Below are 19,891 nucleotides of genomic sequence, written 5' to 3' on the forward strand. Positions count from 1 at the left end.
AATATTATGCAGCCATAAAAAAGGATGAGTTTGCGTCCTCTGTAGGGACATGGATGCAGCTGGAAACCATCATTCTTAGCAAACTATCACAAGAACAGAAAACCAAACACCGCATGTTCTCACTCATAGGTGGGAACTGAACAATGAGATCACTTGGACTCGGGAAGGGGAGCATCACACATCGGGGCCTATCATGGGGAGGGGGAAGGGGGGAGGGATTGCATTGGGAGTTATACCTGATATAAATGATGCATTGATGGGTTCTGACGAGTTGATGGGTGCAGCACACCAACATGGCACAAGTATACATATGTAACAAACCTGCACGTTATGCACATGTACCCTAGAACTTAAAGTATAATAAAAAAAAAAAAACAGAAATGGATTGCCTCAGTATTCTGTATGCTAGAAGTCTGAAATCAAGATGTTGGCTGGGCTATACTCTCTCTGAAGTTTCTAGCAGAAGATCTTTCCTTAACACCTTCAGGTTCTGGTAGCCCCAGGCCTTCCATAGTTTGTGGTAACCCAATTCTGATCTCTACCTCTATCTTCACATGGCTCTCTCTCTCTCTCTGTGTATATGTGTGTGTGTGTGTGCGCTTGTGCATGTGTGTGTGTCTGTCTGTCTATCTGGGTCCGGATTTCCCTTTCATAGGGACATGAGTCATACTGGATTAGGGTCCAACCTAATGACCTCATCTTAACTTAGATTAACTCAAATTAGAGTTATTGGTGCCCTTCTCCCATCTCCTTTCCCCGGCTGCAACCTGTTAATCTTTTGGTCCTTACCTTTTTAGTAAGTGGTACTACCATCCACACAGCCAAAAGCTTGGCTCCTTTTGATTCCACCATTTCCCTCAACTCATCCTCATACATCTGCAATCCTTCATCTTGTCATATTGCATATCTCTACATGTATTTCCATTTGATCAATATCTCTTCATTTTCACACTCCTGCCCAGTATGAACAACATAATTTCTCACCTTCAGTTGCTTCCTAACTTCACCCTTTCCTTGCTCCCATCTGTCTTTTTAAAGAGAAACCAAATTTCTACGCACACTGGAAGATGGAGGTCATCTTTCCTTGCTTAACACAGCCATGACTTATGGTCCCAAGAAGCATCTGAAGTGGGTAGCAGCTCCAAAGCATTGGATGCTGGATAAATTGACCGGTGTGTTTGCTCCTCGTCCATCCACTGGTCTCACAAGTTGAGAGAGTGTCTTTCCCTCATCATTTTTAAGCAACAGACTTAAGTATGCCCTGACAGGAGATGAAGTAAAGAAGATTTGCATTCAGCAGTTCATTAAGATCAATGGAAAGATCCGAACTGATATAACCTACCCTGCTGGATTCATGGATGTTATCAGCATTGACAAGACGGGAGAGAATTTCCATCTGATCTATGACACCAAGGGTCGCTTTGCTGTACATGATATTACACCTAAGAGGCCAAGTACAAGTTGTGAAAAGTGAGAAAAATCTTTGTGGGCACAAAAGGATCCCTCATCTTGTGACTCATGATGCTCACACCATCCACTACCCTGATTCCCTCATTAAGGTGAATGATATCATTCAGATTAATTTCGAGACTGGCAAGATTACTGACTTCAAGTTTGACACTGGTAACCTGTGTGTGGTGACTGGAAGTGCTAACCTGGGAAAAATTGGTGTGATCACCACAGAGAGAAGCCCCCTGGATCTTTTGACATGGTTCACGTGAAAGATGCCAATGGCAGCAGGTTTGCCGCTTATCTTTCCGACATTTTTGTTATTGGCAAGGGCAACAAACCGTGAATTTCTCTTTCCCAAGGAAAGGGTATCCACCTCACCATTGCTGAAGAGAGAGATAAAAGACTGGCGGCCAAACAAAGCAGTGGGTGAAATGGTCCCTGGGTGACATGTTAGATCTTTGCATGTAATTTAAAATAATGTGGCGTGATTAAAAAAAAAAAAAAGAAGAAGAAACCAGTATGATCTTCCTAAAATAGAATGAGATATGTGACTACTATACTTAAAACACTAGCAATGTTCAGTATGCTTAAAATAAAATTCCAAATCCCTAATATGGCACACAAGGCTGAGTGTGATCTGACACCTTCCTAATCTGTGTTATGCTTATTTCCGCTCCAGCCTTAAGGAAATGCTCACATCATTCCTTCTGTCTGGCATGCTCTTCTCTCAACTCTTTACCTGTCTAAATACTTTTTAGTTTTCAGATCCTAGCTTAAATGTCATTTAAGTATTTAGTTTTTAATGTAATTTGCAGGTATACTTCTTAAAAACAATTAAAACAATCAGATTTAACTTTGTGCTACTGGATTCGTTGATCACTATCAGTTTTTCATAACATGACTTCTTTTTGAGTTGTCTTATTCTTCTTCCAGTTATCTATAATATTTTCAAGAAAAATTTTCAAGAAAGATATACGGGTGGTATATTTTCTAAGTGTGTTTATTTCTGAGGATGTGTCCTCAATAAAAAAATGATAGTTTTGCTGGATTTTTAAATTTACAAGTTACAGTATGTTCTTCTTCTCATAGAAGTACTGTTGATTGCCTACCCAGCAGCCATTTCTCCTTTTTTCTTATTAAGAAAACCCTGATTTTGTTTGGGCAGTCCACCCTTCTCTACTCAGACATGTGCTTTAAATCAATGACTTTCCCCTTAATAGTGATTGGCTTTGGAATGGGCATGTGACACAACTCTAGCCAGTGAGATCTTCCTTCTTATTCTGCTCGATATTTTCATGTCTGCTTATAATGCCTGGAACTGTAGGACTAACTCATGAACAAGGGGATGAGTAACTCAGAATAAGCTGATCTCCTGAGCCTGGCAAAGCAGAAAAATGGAAGAAACCTAGGTCTTTGAGCCACTAAATTAACTAATCTCAGAGCCAAATTAGAAATTCTTTTGTGAAATAGTAAGTCTGTCTTATTGTTTATACTAGTTATATTGGGTTTTCTATTTCTTAGGGCTAAGAATCTTTTGATGCACAACTTTTGTATGTTTTATGTTTTATATTTTTAAAATATGTTTTGTTGCTTCTTTAGTAAAATATGATACCAACATGATTCTTGCTTCCTTACATGTAGTCTATTTTTGTTGACTAATTGCTAGCAATATTTTAAAAACCAAGTATTCTTCAATTATTTCTATAATTCTTTCTTCTTTTGCCAATCTTTCTTCTGCTGATATTGCTTTAAATTTAAACACTACTAAATAAATTATCAGGGCTGTCTAATAATCTCTCTATATTCACTCTTGCAGTCTTCAAGTCAACTGCTTCATGTTTTCTCCTCTTGCTAGAAATCTCCAACAGTCTTTCTCCCCTCATCTCATTCAAGCTGATGACTTTGCTTATTACTTCACTGCTGATACAGTTTGGAAGTGTATCCCTGTCCAAACGTCATGCTAAAATGTAATCCCCAACATAAGAGGCAGGGCCTGGTGGGAGGTGATTGGAGTGTGGAGATGGTTTTCTCATTAATGGTTTAGCACCATCCACTTGGTGCTGTCCTTGCATTAGTGTATGCGTTCTTGTCAGATCTGGTTGTTTAAAAGTATGTGGCACACCACCCCACCCCTTGCTCCTGCTTTCACCATATGATATGCCTGCTCCCTGTTCACCTTCTGTCTTGATTGTAAGCTTCCTGAAGTCTCCTTAGAAGCAGACATTACTATGCTTCCTGTACAGCCTGCAGAACCAGGAACCAATTAAACATCTTTTCTTTATAAATTACCTAATCTCGGTATTTCTTTTTGGGTGGTTTTTTTTTTTTTTTTTTTTTGAGACGGAGTCTCGCTCTGTCACCTAGGCTGGAGTGCAGTGGCGCCATCTCGGCTCACTGCAAGCTCCGCCTCCCGGGTTGACGTCATTCTCCTGCCTCAGCCTCCCGAGTAGCTGGGACTACAGGCGCCCGTCACTATGCCCGGCTAATTTTTTGTATTTTTAATAGAGACGGGGTTTCACCGTGTTTGCCAGGATGGTCTCGATCTCCTGACCTCGTGATCCGCCCGTCTTGGCCTCCCAAAGTGCTGGGATTACAGGCGTGAGCCACCGCGCCGGGCTGGGTATTTCTTTATAGCAATGCAAGAATGGCCTAATGCAACTGTGAAGATGAAAGTAAACAAAAGAGAATTTCTGCATCTTCCGATTCTGTGTTGTGAAGATGTGTCCACTCAGCTCTCCCTTCAATAAAAGGCTAGCTGTCCATTTGCAAGGAGTGTGCTTAGCGGCTAGCTTCCAGCAATTAATCCCTTCAGGGTTCCCTTCTGCTTTCAAACTGATGCCGTAGGCTTCTCTCGTGGTCTTCAGCCAACAACTGAGTGAGGCAATGTGCAAGGGTCTGTTCATTTCCATCCAAGGTGGGACTCCTCTAACAGGCAATCTTGACTTTGGAGCTGGGCTGGCAGAGACTGTTAGGACAGCATCATAGAAGTCTACATTGTTGTCTGATGGCTCCAGCTGACTCATGCCTTTTCCATTTACAGGAGTCACTCCCCAATAAACATTTTAGGCTCACCCGTCTGTCTTAGTGTTTGCCTTCTGGGAAACCTAACCTGCAACACCTCCTAAATCGATTGGTCTGACAGTATGGGAGCCTATATACACTGCCTTGCATGGGCAAGTTGTGTAGGCTACATCTCACACCAGATATTCCACTTGTGATGCCTCTAAACCATTCAAGAATATTTCTCCTGAACTTGTTTCCTCTCTTCTACATCATCAATTTCTCTCTTTCTGTGGAATTATTTTTCCTAGCATACAATGTATTATAAAATTTGTCATCCTAACAAAAAAAATTTCCTTGAACTTACATTCTCCTTCAGCTTCAGCAACATTTTCCTACTCCTGTCTATGCAAGAACTCTTCAAAGTACTATTTGTCTCTCTTTTATCCTTTCTCATTATATCTTAAACTAACTCCAATTAGGCTGTTGTCAATTAGGGACAAAATATGCTCTTGTCCAATCCCCACTTTGCTTCAGTTCTCAGTCCTCATCTTACCTGACTACTCAGCAGCATTCGATGCAGTCAATCATTTCCTCCTTTTCAAACATTTGCTTCATTTAGCTTTCAGGATCTACTTTATCCCACATCTCTTTCCCCTCACCTCACTGCCTGCACTTCCTCCTCCTCTCTCTCTCTCTTTTTTTTTTTTTTCAGACAGAGTACTGCTCTGTTGCCCAGGCTGAGGTGTAGTGGTGCAATCTTAGCTTACTGCAACCTCTACCTCGAGGGTTCAAGCGATTCTTTTGCCTCAGCCTCCCGAGCAGCTGATACTACAGGCGCTGGCACCATGCCTGGCTCATGTTTGTATTTTTAGTAGAGACGGGGTTTCGCCATGTTGGCCATGATGGTCTCAAACTCCTGACCTCAGATGATCTGCCTGCCTCGGCCTCCCAAAGTGCTGCTTCCTCATTTTCTTTTAATGAATAAATTCCTGGCTATTCCAGGACTCAGTCCTTAGACTTACCTCCTCTGTCCATATTGTCTTCCATGGTGATCTCTTCTGATGTGATGGATTTAAATACCACAGATACATTGACTATTCCCAAATTTCTAGGCCTGACTTCTTCCCTGGACTCTAAATTCATATATTTAACCTCCACTTGGCTATTTTCTAGTTTATACTTTGTGTCACCAGTACTGCCATATACAGAGAAGGAGCTATCAATTTTGACAACTTGAGATGAATCCATTTCATCTAGATTTTCTTTTTTTTTTTTTCTTTTTCTTTTTTTAAATATATTTTGAGACAGAGTCTTGCTCTGTCCAGGCTAGAGTGCAGTGGCATGATCTCGGTTCACTGTAACCTCTGCCTCCCAGGTTCAAGTGATTCTCCTGCCTCAGCCTCCTGAGTAACTGGGATTACAGGTGCCTGCCACCATGGCCAGCTAATTTTTGTATTTTCAGTAGGCATGGGGATTTCACTATGTGGGTCAGGCTGGTTTTGAACTCCTGACCTCAAGTGATCTGCCCACCTTCCCCTCCCAAAGTACTGGGATTTCAAGTGTGAGCCACCGCACTTAGCCAAGATTTTCTTTTATTTTTCTTGTTTTCTTTTTTTTGAGACAGGGTCTCTCACTCCGCCACCCATGCTGGAGTGCAGTGGCACGATCTCCCGGGTTCAACCAATTCTCCTACCTCAGCCTCCCTAGTAGCTGGGACTACAGGCACGCACCACCATGCTTGGCTAATGTTTTTGTTTTTGTTTTGTATTTTTAGTAGAGATGGGATTTAACATGTTGACCAGGGTGGTCTGGAACTCCTGGGCTCAAGTGATCTGCCTGCCTCAGCCTCCCAAAGTGCAGGGATTACAGGCATAAGCCACCACACCCGGGTCAAGATTTTCTATTTTTAAGTGTAGAATTATGCATGATATTTAAAACATAATTTGTGTACTTTTCTCTATTTTTGACTTCATTTTCTTTCTTTGTTATAGAATTTGCCAGAGACAGGTTTGAGTTGGTTTGTGTTTTTTTTTTCTAAAAGATATTTACTGGATCCTTACAATAATTCAGCATTTTGTTAGCCATTTTCAGGTATATAATTTAAGTAATTTAGTTTGATGAAGAAACAATTTTATCTTCTACTGATGACTTGAAAAGATGTTGATAAACTATATGCTTCATCTGTTCTATAATTTTGCCAGCTTTCAATATCATGCTTATTAGCATTTAGTTTCTGGAATTCATTTTTTATGTTTTGAAAATGGAAACATCTGTGCATCTTCAGTCTTCTGGCAACTCTTGTGTTCTCTATTTCTCAAAATTACTGATTATAGTTCTATGGCATATTAGTTCATTTTCTGTTGCTTATAACAGAATACATGAAACTGGGTAATTTATAAAGAAAAAGAATATAGTTCTTATGGTTATGGAGGCTAAGTTCAAGGTCAAGGGGATGCATCTGGTGAGAGCCTTCTTGTTGGTGGGGACTCTGCAGAGTCCTGAGATGGTGCAGGGAACACATGGTGAGGGGCTGTGTGTGCAAGCTCAGGTTTCTCTTCTTGTTCGTATAAAGCCACCAGTTTCTCTCCCATGGTAACCCGTTAATCCATTAATCCATGAATGGAATAATCTATTCATTAGGGTAGAGCCCTCATGATCCAATCACCTGTTACAGGACCCACTTCTCAATACTGTCAGGTGGGTATTCCACATGAGTTTTGGAGGGGACTTTCAAACCATGCATATAGTTACATCATAGTATTATGTTTTATACCCAAGAATGTAATTCACTGGTGGCTGAAAGACCTGAACCAGTTTAAAGAAACTAGGTGTGTTCTTGCTATGCTTTCATTGTCTCATAATAATGTTTATATACCTCTTAAATTTGCAAATTATTCTTCTTGATGAATATAATCAATGCAGTAGTTATTAGCAGTGGTTTATTTCCTTAAACAATGGACTTTCTTTTCTAGTTTTTTCTAGATTCAGTAAAATATCCAAAATGATTTAATTACCATTTTGTTTTAAACTGTGTGGTAAGAATACATTTTAAAGAACCAGTAATTGTCCTTGTTTGCCTATTATCATATTTAAATTTTGATAAATTGTAAGCTTCAGTGGACAGCATTGAACATATATATTTTTCTCTAAATATTACCCTCTTCCAAAGGATTAAAAATGAAAGGATTCATAAAGATAGACATATAGATGAATGGAACAGAATTGAGACTTCAGAAATAAATTCTTCACACTTATGTGGTCAATTGATTTTTGGTAAAGGGGCCAGATAAATTAAATGGGAAAAGAATAATCTTTTCCAGATATAGTGTTGGAATAACTGGATATCCACATGGAAAGGAAATAAACTTTGAATCTTTCTTCACATTATACACCAAAATTAATTCAAAATGGATCATTGTCCTAAATGTAAGGGTAAAAACATGTGTATATTCCAGAAAATGCATAGGAGAAAAACTTTTGTGACCTTGGGATAAGTTACAAAAAACATAAGCCATACATGAAATAATTAATAAATGAACTTCAGAAAAATTAAAATCGTTTGCTTGTTTAAATCACTGAGAAAATGAAAAAGCAAGCTCCAGCCTGGGAGAAAATATGGGCAAAATATTTATCTGACAAAGCACTTGTATCCAGATCTAATTAAGAACTTCTGTAACTCAGCAATAATATAAACAGCTCAATTTTTAAAAACAGGCAAAAGATTTGTATAGGCACTTAACAAAAAGACGCTCAACCTCATTGGTCATTAGGGGAATGCAAATTAAAACCACAATGAGATACTACTACACAACTTCTAGACTACCTTAAAAGGACTGAAATGCCAAGTGTCGGTGAAGCTATGGTATAACTGGAACTCTCATACATAGCTGGTAGAAATGCAAAGTGATGTACTGGAAAACAGTTTGGCAGCGTCTTAAACACAAAAACATATATCTACCACATGACCCAGCAATTACACACACTTACATGCTTACTTCAGAGAAATGAAAATAACATGTCTACCCAAAGCATTGTACACAAATGTTCTTTTTTTTTTTTTTTTTTTTTTTGAGACGGAGTCTCGCTCTGTCGCCCAGGCTGGAGTGCAGTGGCCGGATCTCAGCTCACTGCAAGCTCCGCCTCCCGGGTTTACGCCATTCTCTCGCCTCAGCCTCCCGAGTAGCTGGGACTACAGGCGCCCGCCATCTCGCCCGGCTAATTTTTTGTATTTTTTTAGTAGAGACGGGGTTTCACCGTGTTAGCCAGGATGGTCTCGATCTCCTGACCTCGTGATCCGCCCGTCTCGGCCTCCCAAAGTGCTGGGATTACAGGCTTGAGCCACCGCGCCCGGCCCACAAATGTTCTTAGCAGCATTATTTATAATAACCAAACAATAGAAACAACTCAAATAGCCATCAACTGGTGAATGTATAAACAAAATATGGCATGTAACGTTCAGTGGAATACAGGTCAGCAAATTAAGCAGAAACTACTGATATTCAGAACAATGTGAATGATATCAAAAACATCACAGTAAGTAAAATAAATCAGACACAAAAGACATATAAAATATGAATTTGAAATTCTGGAAAAGGCAAAAGTATAACAACAGAGAGGAGGTAAGTGCTTGCCTTGCAGCTGGGAGTGGGGGATGACTGGAAAGGGGCATAAGGGAATTTTGGGGGGTGATTAAAGTGTTCTAAAACTTGATTCTGGTGGTAGTTGTAGAACTGTGTACATTTACTAAAACTCATTCAATTTATGCTTAAAATGAGTAAATTTTAGGGTATATAAATTATGCTTTGATAATGGTTTTAAGGGTGTATACATTAAACCCCAAGGTGGTTTCTCTTAAAGCAAAAATGATTGCTATTCAGCAAGTAAATTGTCCCTAATGAGCATCAGTTTAAAATGCCTAACAATCAATTTTCTAGGAAACATGATTATCTTTGTTCAGTACAGTTATAATATTTCAAAATACATAATCATATTGTGAATAATTTGATAGCTATCCCGATGTGAGTAATAGACCAGGAATTGTGGGATTATGAATTTAACATAACAGTAAAGTTTCCAGTAAAACTCCATTCATTTTAATTGTCTCTTAACCTCATGCCTGTAAGAAATTCAGGAACATGTGAGTAATCAAAAAATATACAGCTGATTTTGAGAGCACACTGTCTATACAACAAAATTATAACCATAACCTTCAGGTTAGTGCTGGACAAGTCACTCTGAATAATATGGCACGTTACTTGCCAAAATGAACAGTTTATACAGGAGATAAAAATGTGTCAATAAAATAAATCTGTAGGAGGTATTATTTTCATCATCATTGCCACCACTATCATTATCATCATCATCCACTATTAGAAAAAAGATAAATTTTTATTTCTGATTCTGAGCCAAAACTTATAATCATGTGACTTTAGGAGCAGTTTAAAAGAATGGCACTTCTGGCCGGGTGTGGTGGCTCATGCCTGTAATCCCAGCACTTTGAGAGGCTGAAGTGGTTCAATCACTTGAGGTCAGGAGTTCGAGACCAGCCTGGCCAACATGGTGAAACCCTGTCTCCACCAAAAAATACAAAAATTAGTCAGCTGTGGTGGTGAATGCCTGTAGTTCCAGCTACTTGGGAGCCTGAGGTGGGAGCATTGTTTGAACCCAGGAGACAGAGGTTGCAGTGAGCCGAGAATGCATCACTGCATTCGAGAGTGAGACTCTGTCTCAAAACACACACACACACACACACACACACACACACACACACACACTAAAAAGAAAAAAGAAAGACATTTCTGTTGACAAGGAAATGAGCACATTGCTAATAATAATGTATTTCACAAATGGTTTTCTGGAATAATAGTCTATTGCAGTAGCAACCATTTAAGAAGAAATGTAACAGTCATTTAAGATTTAAAATAATTGTCAGAGCTGTATATAAAAATGCCTTTTCCCCTTTTAACTAAATATAACATAAATTAATTTGTAGTTAAAACTGCCTTTGTTTTGTTTGTTTGTTTGTTTTTCATTGCAGCCTTGACCTTCCAGGCTCAGGCGATCCTCCTGATTCCTCCTGAGTAGCTGGGACCACAGATGCACACCGCCACACCCAGCTAATTTTTAAACATTATTTGTAGAGATGGGGCCTCCCTTTGTTGCTCAGGTGGTCTTGAACTCCTGGGCTCAAGCAATCCTCCTACCTGGGCCTCCCAAACTGCTGGGATTACAGGTTTGAACTACTGCACCTGCTCCAAACCTAGCCTTTGAAATACCATTTATTCTACAAAGACTGTTTTGAAAGAAGTCAACTTTGCGTCTTAGATCAAAATATAAAGTAAGCTTAAAGAAATACTGAAAATGCAATAAATCTCTTTGTTCCTATATCATGATTCCTCTGCTAGGTTTTTATCCCAAAACAGTGCTGTGAACTGAATTGTGTCTCCCTCAAAATCCGTATGTTGAAACCCTAACCCCCAAAGTAATGTATTTTAAAATGGGGCCTATATGGAAGTAATGAAGGTGAGATGAGGTCATAAGGGTCGGACCCTAATTCAATAGGATTAGTGTCCTTATAAGAAGAGACACCAGACAGCTTGCTGTCTTGCTCTCTTTCTCCACATACATCCAGGAAAGGCAATGTGAGGACATAGCAAGAAGGCGGCTGTCTGCAAGCCAGGAATAGAGCCCTCACCAGAAACTCAATTTGTTGGCATCTGAATCTTGGACTTCCAGCCTCCAGAATGGTGAGATAATACGTTTCTGTTGTTTAAACCACACAGTTTATGGTATTTTGTTATTGCAGCCTGAGCTGACTAATACAATTAGTGAATATAGCTTAAGTTACTAAACTATAAATTTAATCCTTCAGAATATTGCCCTGGTTATATTTTGGTTTAATTAGTATTAGTTTTCTTCCTGTAAACTACTACTTAGTTCAAAACTATGCTAGTTAATAGTTCAATTTTTCAGGTCCCAGTGAGAGTATGCAGTGAAAGCAGGCGATTCTTACCACTAATATTTACTCTAAAACCACTAATGTCTACTCTAAATTAGTACCTATGAGTTTAATTGATAGCACAGTGGTATTCCAAAAACATTATCTGAAGAATAAATAATTTCCATAACATAAATCCTAGTTTTGAAATAATCTTAAGGGATTAATATGAATCTTAGGGCATAAATTCAGGTATGAAAAACACATAACTATTTTTTGTCTTTTTATCACTCAGCTTAATTTCAATTTTGAGATTTTTTTTCTTCTGCCAGGAAGGTAGAAATCTATCCCACTCCATTAAGAACTTTACAACCCTCTCTACACTTCACAGACATGCACCTTGCTCTCCATTTGTGGCTACGTTCCGGGAGATTTGCACAGAAGGACCATCTGACCCCTGATATTTCCTGTTCCCAGTGGCATCTGTGAAATATGTATCACCCCTTCTGGTCCTTAAGCCTTGATTGTCTGTTTGTGATGATGTTCCCATTTGAATGCCCCTTCTTTGTGCAGTGCTCAGGAAAAAGAGAGTCCTTCTGTTGCATTCGCTTCACTTGATAGGTGAGGAGGGGCAGGTAACATCATGAGTAGGCTAAGACTCTCTTTGCCTAGCCTTACACAAATGATAACAATGATTTCTTCTGAATGGTCTTGCTTTTTAAAATACAGATCCTGCCTCATCAATTTAATGCTCAACATCAGCATTTAAAAAAATAGGATAGAATAGAAATATCAGAGTGCTTTGCCTATAGAAAGAGCAAATATTGTTATCTGGCTTCCTGAAATTTTGTTTGTTATATACATGGAGACACATACACAGGGACTGGGGGTCTATTAGATTGCAATGTAAAATGTACTTCTTAACTGTGGGTCATAGTCACAAAAGTTAGAAAGCCATTACTCTATATGTTGTAGATTGCCAACTGCCAAAAAAGGGCCACCCAAATAAGTGTTGATCAAGCAAAACTGAATTTATTGAATGATGAACTTTCTGTAAAGTTGCAGAAAGGTTGCAGTGAACTTGTCCCTCAGGCTGGAGTGCTGTGACGTGATTATAGCTCACTCCACCTCAAACTTCTGGGCTCAAGCGATTCTCCTGAGCTGCTGGAATTGTAGACTATTATTTAACTCATTATTCATGAGGGAACAAGGCAGATGTCGAATGGCTCAAAGGAGAATTTAAAGAACGGACACAACATATCAGAAATACTGAAATGAATGTGTAAGTGGAGGCAAAATGGGCTTTTTCTATGATGAAGAAGGAAAGTCAATTGAACCTTCATACATACACATTTGCACATATTTTGGATTTCTGAGTCAAGCAATCAAACTTAAAAAGTTTGACTCTAGGCCAGGAGTGGTGGCTCACACCTGTAATCCCAGCACTTTGGGAGGCCGAGGTGGGCAGATGATCACTTGAGGCCGGGAGTTTGAGAGCAGCCTGACCAACATGGCAAAACTCCATCTCTACTAAAAATTTTTAAAAAATTAAAAAAAAAATTACCCAGGCTTGGTGCTGTATACCTGTAATCCCAGCTACTCAGGAGGATAAGGCACAAGAACTGCTTGAATCCAGGAGGCAGAGGTTGTAGTGAGCCAAGATTGCACCACTGCACTCCAGCCTGGGTAACAGAGCAAGCCACTGTCTCAAAACAAAAACAAAAACAAAGTTTGACTCCAGTTTAGAATAAAACCTTGAATACACCAACTCCGTTACTGGAACATTTGAAATACTCAGAATTCCCAAAAAGAAAGTTTGCATGAGCCTAGTGAACAGTATGATCACATAGATATTTCTCCTTGATTACTGCTGGATCTCAAAAGCAGCAAAAGAAGTAACTCAAGCTTTTGGGATTACTTTATTACAAGATTGTTGTTGTGTATTCCTTTGGAAAGTACAAATTTCTTGTTTAGTTTAGTTTACCTTCAACACCAGATTTCCTATGTTTCAGGACTAGAGATATGAAAAACATTAGAAACAATGGATACTTCAAAAATTACATATTTATTTAGATTTTTTTTTTTGAGGCAGAGACTCACTTTGTCACCTAGGCTGGAGTACAGTGGAGTGATCTTGGCTCAATGCAACCTCTGCCTCCTGGGTTCAAGCATTTCTTATGCCTCAGCCCCCTGAGTAGCTGGGACTACAAGTGCACGCCAGTACACCTTGCTAATTTTTGTATTTTTAATAGAGATGGGTTTTGAATGGATGGTTGCAAACTGCTGGTCTCAAGTGATCCACTCACTTTAGCCTCCCAAAGTGCTAACATTACAGGTATGAGCCACCACGCCCGGCCTTTTTTAGGTTTAACTAGCATTTATTAAATATCAACTACAAGGCTGGGTGTGGTGGCTCACGCCTGTAATCCCAGCACTTTGAGAGGCCAAGGCAGGCTGATCATGAGGTCAGGAGTTTGAGGAGACCAGCCTGGCAAACATAGTGAAACTCTGTCTCTACTAAAAATACAAAAAAAAAAAAAAAAAAATTAGCCGGGTGTGGTGGTGGGTGCCCGTAATCCCAGCTACTTGGTAGGCTGAGGCAGCAGAATTGCCTGAACCTGTGAGGCAGAGGTTGCATTGAGCCGAGTTCGCGCCGTTGCACTACAGCCCGGGCGACAGTGCGAGTCTCTGTCTCAAAAACAACAACAACAACAAACATCAACTAAAGTCAAGTGCCTTCATTTCTTCAGTCTCATTGAAACTGATCCTTAAATGAAACTGCTTGTGCAACAATTATTAAAAGTAAGAGAAATATGACCTAACTGTCTTGCTTCTAACCTCACAGGCTAACTGCCTTTATTAACTTTAAAACAAAGATAGTAACAGTCCCTTCCTGAAACTAGCCCCCTCCTTGCGTGTAGTCCAAAACCACCTCTGTAAGACTAATGAAAGGCCACAAAGTGAGAATTATGGGACGGGCCTGAATTCTGCTAAGATGTAGGTTTAGTTACACGATAACTAGCCATTGTTCCCTAGCTTGCTTTTCTATAATCACTTACTACTCAACAAATTTGTAACTTCCCCAATTGCTGCTATAGATAACAACACTATTTTCAAAACCGAAAAACGGTTTTTAAGATATTTTTCAGACTTTTGCATTCTGGCAACCAAGTAACTCCACCCTACCTGTGACTTATACCAAGGATTGAACTCAACCAGTCCTGTTACCTGCACCCAGAAACTGACCCAAAGACTGTTTTAAACACTCATAATTTCATTCCTAACCAGTCAGCAGACCTGTTGTCTAGCCCCCTGCCTGCCAAATTATTCTTAAAAATCCCAGCCTTTGAGCTTTCAGGGAAGTGGATTTGATAAATGTCTTTTGCTTGGCTGGCCCTGCAATTATTAAACTCTTTCTTTGCTGCAAAACCTACTGTTCTCAGTGCATTGGCTTTTCTAGGCAGCAGACAAGAAGAACCCATTGGACTGTTAGAAAACTATCAATCAATCCTTATGTTATGGGCTAAATTGTATCCCTCCACAATTCATGTGTTGAAGTCTCATCACCCAATACTTCAGAATGTAACTGTATTTGCAGAGAGGGTATTTAAAGAGGTAATTAAGTTAAAATGAGGTCATTGAGGTGGGTCCTAATCCAATCCGACTGGTGTCCTTATGAAAAGAGGAAATTAAGACAAAGACACATATAGAGGGACAATTATCTCTAAGCCAAGGAGAGAGGCCTCAGAAGAAACTAACCCTGCTAGCCCCTTGATCTTAGACTTCTAGCCTCCAAAACTGTGAGGAAATAAATTTCTTTTGTTTAAGACACCTGGCATGTGGTACTTTGTTATGGCAGTCCTATCAAGCAATGCACCTGCAGAAGTGTGTATTACATTCCTCCCTTGGGCACTTACCTACAGCTCTTCAAGTTTTAAGTTCCCCAGGATTGAAACCCAGATTTTCTGAGATTTAAACCTAGGTCCTTTTTGGGGGTGGGGGCGGGGGCGGGGAGACAGGATATTGCTCTGTCACGTAGTCTAGAATGCAGTGGTGAGGCCATAGCTCATTTTAACCTCAAACTCCTGGAACCAACTGACCCTCCCACCTCCACCTCCCAAGTATCTAGGACTATAGACATGTGCCACAAGCCTGCCTGATTTTTTAAAATTTATTTTTTGTAGAGATGGGGCCTCTCTATATTGTCCAGGCTGGTTTTGAACTCCTGGCATCAAGTGATCCTCCTGTTTTGGCCTCTCAAAGTACTGGAATTATAGGCATGAGCCACCATGCCTGGCCCGAACCCAGGTTTTATGACCACAATTCTAGTGTTTTTTCTATTATAAAATCATAGTTTGCAATATAATGACAGGAGTGCCATGGAGATAGCATTTAGGTACCAATGTAGAAGAAGACACATACATTTAGTCAGATGTTAGCTACAGAGCCCTAAAAAATCTCACAATTCCTCCCCTTCTGTTCTTGGCTGCGAATCAAGTCCAGCTTGGTCCCCATATTGGCAGGCTTGGGCCTCAGCTGGGTAACAGGAAGAATCCAGCCCATGAATATGATAGGTGGGAGGACTTTGGATTGTGGCAAACAAGTAATTAGTTGCACATGTTTCTTTGTTAGTATAAAAAATTAAAAAAGCATATGTATGTTGGATAATTATAGTTAGAATTAACTATTCATTTTTTCATATTTAGCTTTGCTTTGTTTTCAGGCAAATTGTTTTATGAACATATTCCCATTCCTATTCATTGATCCATAAAGTATATGTAGACATTTTAAAAGTATGAACCATGGTCTACTTATTTTGGTTTTCTTCAAATGAAGAATGAAAAACTTTTTTGAAGTGGGCAAACATCAGTTAAAATAGAAATCAGACACCTGATACAAGTGAAAAGGCAACTTTCTTAAAAAAAGCATTTTATAATACTTTATATAACTTTGAAATTAAGAATATTCTGTAACAGTAATAAACTTAAATTCAAAACAAGGTAGAAGCAGAGATTAAGAAGGAGATGGTAAAATGGGGGATTTAGTTCTGAGAGGATAATTCTCAATTGCCCTCTGAAGAGAAAGTGGAGTGTTTCCCAGTCTGCACAGAACACTCTTTCTCTACCTCCTGCCTCCCTTTGCCACTTATCTCTTAGTTCCCTGTTTAAATATTTCTTCTGGAGACAGGTCTTCCATGTATCCCAGACTTGTTCAATGTCCCTGTCATTCTTCCCCATAGTCCTTATGGCATCTTTGTAACATCACGTTTGTTCTTCTTTGTTCCTTGTCTCTTTTCCTGAATGCGATGTGAGCTCCATGACAGCTGTGATACTTACCTTGTTCACTGCTGAATCACCAGTATCTAGCAAACTTCTTGGCACAGAGTAGGCACTTAATAAATGTCGAATGAATAAAAAAATTAAAAAATGTGTACCTTCTTTGTAGGCTTAAGGCCAAGTAGCTTGCCTTTTTCCTTTTTTTTTTTTTTTTTTCCAAAGCCAAGGCCTTACTCTGTTGCCCAAGCTGTAGTGCTGTAGTGTGATTACAGTTCATTGTAGCCTCAAACTTCTGGCCTCAAGTGATCCTCTCACTTCAGCCTCCCAAAGCAATAGGATTATATGAAATTTGTTTCTTAAAGTACTTGTTGAAAGAGAAACTAAGCCTTCTTCTGATTCCTGGCATTTTTACCACTTTTGATTGATGCTCCATGAGAGCAGAGACTGTTTTTACTCTTCATTCTATGATCTGGAGACTTATGTGGCATACAGCAAGTTCAATGATACATATACACAAATACCTCTTATAACAAAGACATATCAAATTAAATATGTAAAATAAAGAGTAAAGATCAGGATGTAAACAGATTACAGATACACCAAACCTTAAATTCAGTATTTCCTGGGAGTTAAAGTGAAGAGAAAAATAGTCAATTAGTAAGGTATTATTATCATAAAATAAAAAGTTATTAGGAGAGTTTTGCTACCTTCGAGGTACCTCCTAATGCATTTTCTTTATAAATGTGGGATTAATGTAGAATTCATTAAATGAGTAGTAGACAAAGTTTCCAGGAACATTCCTATATCCCATATGATAACATGTTGAATGGCCACTGATGAAAGCAAAGGACTTGGCATTACAATGCAAATTCAGTGAAAGCTATTCTGCAAGGGGCAGAATGGGTCAAATATGTGACCTATTTGTTGCCCAAGGTTAGAATCCATAAAGTAAAGTTTCTAAAGTACACAGAGGGGACAGATGTTTTTAAAAATGCATATGGTCAGGCTTGGTGGCTCATGCCTGTAATCCCAGCACTTTAAGAGGCCGAGGCGGGCGGATCAGCTGAGATCAGGGGTTTGAGCCTAACCTGGCCAACATGGTGAAACCCCATCTCTACTAAAAATATAAAAATTAGCCGGATGTAGTGGTGCATTCCTGTAATCCTAGCTACTCGGGAGGCTGAAAGAGGAGAATCGCTTGAACCTGGGAGGCAGAGGTTGCAGTGAGCCAAGATCATACCACTGCACTCCAACCTGGGTGACAGAGTAAGACACTGTCTAAAAAAGCATATGCTTCAAGAGCTTGTGGGGATTAAATGAAATGATCCATGTGAAATATCTGGCACAAACAAAGCTTTCAGATAAGCTGTGGCTGTTATTCCCTGTGGACTGATCACATAAAGAGTGTTTGTTGTTGTTGTTGTTATTGCTTTTATTATTATTATTATTATCATACTTTAAGTTCTAGGGTACATGTGCACAACGTGCAGGTTTGTTATATAGGTATGCACGTGCCATGTTGATTTGCTCCACCCATTAACTTGTCATTTACATTAGATATTTCTCCTAATGCTATCCTTCCCCCACACCCCAACCCCGCCAACAGGCCCTGGTGTGTAGTGTTCCCTGCCCTGTGTCCATGTGTTCTCATTGTTCAACTCCTGCCTGTGAGTGAGAACATGAGGTGTTTGGTTTTCTGTCCTTGTGATAGTTTGCTCAGAATGATGGTTTCCAGCTTCATCCATGTCCCTGCAAAGGACATGAACTCATTCTTTTTAATGGCTGCATAGTATTCCATGGTGTATATGTGCCACATTTTCTTAATCCAGTCTATCATTGATGGACATTTGGGTTGGTTCCAAGTCTTTGCTATTGTGAATAGTGCCACAATAAATATACAAGTGTATGCGTCTTTATAGTAGCGTGATTTATAATCCTTTGGATATATATTCAGTAATGGGATCACTGAGTCAAATAGTATTTCTAGTTCTAGATCCTTGAGGAATCGCCACACTGTCTTCCACAATGGTTGAACTAGTTTACAGTCCCACCAACAGTATAAAAGCATTCCTATTTCTCCACATCCTCTCTAGCATCTGTTGTTTCCTGACTTTTTAATGATCGCCATTCTAACTGGTGTGAGGTGGCATCTCATTGTGGTTTTGATTTGCATTTCTCTGATGATCAGTGATGATGAGCATTTTTTCATGTGGCTGTTGGCTGCATAAATGTCTTCTTTTGAGAAGTGTCTGTTCATATCCTTTGCCCACTTTTTGATGGGGTTGTTTGTTTTTTTTCTTGTAAATTTGTTTGAGTTCTTTGTAGGTTCTGGATATTAGCCCTTTGTCAGATGAGTAGATTGCAAAGACTTTCTCCCGTTCTGTAGGTTGCCTGTTCACTCTGATGGTAGTTTCTTTTGCTGTGTAGAAGCTCTTTAGTTTAATTAGATCCCATTTGTCTATTTTCGTTTCTACTGCCATTGTTTTTGGTGTTTTAGTCATGAAGTCTTTGCCCATGCCTATGTCCTTAATGGTATTGCCTAGGTTTTCTTCTAGGGTTTTTATGCTGTTAGGCCTTACATTTAAGTCTTTAATCCTTCTTTAGTTAATTTTTGTATACGGTGTAAGGAAGGGATCCAGTTTCAGCTTTCTACATATGGTTATCCAGTTTTCCCAGCACCATTTATTAAATAGGGAATCCTTTCCCCATTTCTTGTTTTTGTCAGGTTTGTCAAAGATCAAATGGTTGTAGATGTATGGTGTTATTTCTGAGGCTTCTGTTCTGTTCCATTGGTCTATATAACTGTTTTGGTACCAGTACCATGCTGTTTTGGTTACTGTAGCCTTGTAGTATAGTTTGAAGTCAGGTAGTGTGAGGCCTCCAGCTTTGTTCTTTTTGCTTAGGATTGTCTTGGCAATGTGCACTCTTTTTTGGTTCCATATGAACTTTAAAGTAGTTTTTTCCAATTCTGTGAAGAAAGTCAGTGGTAGCTCGATGGGGATAGCATTTAATCTATAAATTACCTTGGGCAGTATGGCCACTTTCATGATATTAAATCTTCCTATCCATCAGCATGGAATGTTCTTCAATTTGTTTGTGTTCTCTTTTATTTTGTTGAGCACGGGTTTGTAGTTCTCTTTGAAGGGTCCTTCACATCCCTTGTAAGCTGTATTTCTAGATATTTTACTCCTTTGTAGCAACTGTGAATGGGAGTTCACTCATG

General features: G+C 39.3%; 1 pseudogene; it reads left to right on the forward strand.

The window, feature by feature from the left end:
* Positions 1-374: 374 nt before the first annotated feature.
* LOC117090981 lies at positions 375-1,959 on the forward strand (annotated as a pseudogene).
* The last annotated feature ends 17,932 nt before the right edge of the window (positions 1,960-19,891 follow it).

This window comes from Trachypithecus francoisi, unplaced genomic scaffold (assembly GCF_009764315.1).
Source record: "Trachypithecus francoisi isolate TF-2019V2 unplaced genomic scaffold, Tfra_2.0 Lachesis_group11, whole genome shotgun sequence".
Classification (NCBI taxonomy): domain Eukaryota; kingdom Metazoa; phylum Chordata; class Mammalia; order Primates; family Cercopithecidae; genus Trachypithecus; species Trachypithecus francoisi.